The sequence below is a fragment of the Ammodytes marinus genome, assembly GCF_949987685.1.
Source record: "Ammodytes marinus genome assembly, chromosome: 8".
NCBI classification, from domain to species: Eukaryota; Metazoa; Chordata; class Actinopteri; order Uranoscopiformes; family Ammodytidae; genus Ammodytes; species Ammodytes marinus.
Window position 1 is genome coordinate 4,807,597 of NC_137212.1, and position 2,500 is coordinate 4,810,096.

A 2,500-nucleotide genomic window follows, 5' to 3' on the forward strand; every position below is an offset into this window, starting at 1 on the left:
TGAGTGAGTGAGTGAGTGAGTGAGTGAGTGAGTGCGTGAGTGAGTGCGTGAGTGAGTGAGTGAGTGCGTGAGTGAGTGAGTGAGTGAGTGAGTGAGTGAGTGAGTGAGTGAGTGAGTGAGTGAGTGAGTGAGTGAGTGAGTGAGTGAGTGAGTGAGTGAGTGAGTGAGTGAGTGAGTGAGTGAGTGTGTGTCTGTTTGTCTGTTTGTGTGTGTGTGCGTGTGTGTGCGTGTGTGTGAGAGAGTGTGAGTGTTTAGCTGTAGGATGCAAACAAAGCACTTTGTCAATAATGTGTTAGACTTCAGACTCTATTGTCCCAAAGAGGAAATTCTTGTTCACATCACTGTACGTTATGTTCATCAAGCTAACAGATACACAGTGAAATACAGAAGTTATGAAACAGAGAAGGACATGCAGGTAAATCATATTTGATTATTTGGGTGTTTTGTTTTGGGGGCTGCTATAACTAAAGCAATTTCAACTTGTTGTTCCAGTGCTACATGTAGGCTACAGCTCTGGAAAAAATTAAGAGACCACTCCAAATGTTCAGTGTCTCTCGTCTTACTATTTAGAGGCATATGTTTGAGTAGAATGAACATTTTGGTTTTATAATATAAACTACTGACAACATTTCTACCAAATTCCGATAATTTTTTTGTCATTAAGAGCATTTTCAATAAGTAATGTAGAGATGAAGATTTAAGAAAAATCCAGACTGGTCTCTTAATATTTTCCGGGGCTGTATCTTTGTGCAATTTATACATCTGACATCTCGTTACAAACTAAAAGATAGTGATTGCCAACACAAACGTCTGGCCATTGTTACTGTACACTTCTGTTAGTTGTAAAAGGAAGAATTACAATCTGTTTAAGGTGTTGTTGGGAAACTTACATAGTAACTCGCTCCAATTCCTCTGAACAGTGGTAATGATATACAGGAAAACCTTCCAGACTTCCAGACAACACACGCACACACACACACACACACACACGCACCGACAAACACATACCCACACACACAAACACACACACAAACAGACACGTACACACACACACACACACACACACACACGCCGAGACACACACACACACACACACACACACACACACACACAGAATAACTTGCTTCTCATAACTCCCTGAACAGTAATCAAGATATAAATGAAAATCTTCCAGACTGACAACTGATTTGAGTTCCAAATAAAACAACATTTGACAGTTAGCTTCCCTTGTCATTTACTTGGAAATTACTCAGAGAGATGACACATAGCAAAAACACTTTGATAACACACACTCACACACACACACACACACACACACACACACACACACACAGGCAGCCACACACACACATCAGAAGAGGCGTAGGATCATAAAGGCCAAGACTAACTCACTATACGTTCCCACAGTGCAGTCCATTCCACTGCTTCACACACACACACACACACACACACACACACACACACACACACACACACACACACACACACACACACACACACACACACACACACACACACACACACACACACACACACACACACAGATCAGAGATGGGAGAGGCGGAAGACGCGGTAGCCACAGTTCTATACCTATATCCTGCCCGGACAATGGAAGCCTCAGTTCCTCCTTAATCAGCTCCCCAGGGGGTTAGGAGTCACTCAAGAGGAAAATACTGTATATGAAGAGCTCAACCTCCTACTATAGTGGTCACACACACACACACACACACACACACACACACACACACACACACACACACACACACACACACACACACACACACACACACACACACACACACACACACACATACACACACACACACACACACACACACACACACACACTATAAGTACAGGTCTTAAAAACGCATTTTCAGTATGCTTATAAGAACAAAATGTAATCATAAATCAGAAAATGAACACCATATGAACAAATCCTTCTGTAATAACCTTCATGATAGCGCTAAGAATGATTATGGAAAGTTGAGTTGATGTACGGTAAGTGCTTTAGAAGTTGAGATCTTTAGTTCAGAGTATTTCAAAAACTAACAGTGTCAACTTAAGACGGATTGCCTTGCTGGGTAATTTCAGATTTCTTGATAAACATTATGCCCGGGCAGAACGGCATTATATTAAACAAAACCATGGCAACATAACAAATAGTCCAACGATACTGAGCCATAGTTCTAATCATAGAGCGTAGAGATGGAATGTGTTATTGTTATAAAATATTTTGATGAAGCCAAACCACTGCCACCCAGTCAAACTATTCTAGGCGTGGCAACTGTAACACAAAATGTAGTCTCACAGTTGTCATTATGTGAATGTCGATAGTTAGCCTAGCTATCGGTGTATGAATGTGTGTGTGAATGTGTGTGTGAATGGCAACGTGTAAATGGGAACAGGTCTCCCTTGCAAAAGACTCTCCGGTCTCAATGGGATTTACCTGTATAAATAAAGGTTAAAAAATAAATAAAAAATTAAAGTGTGTTGATTG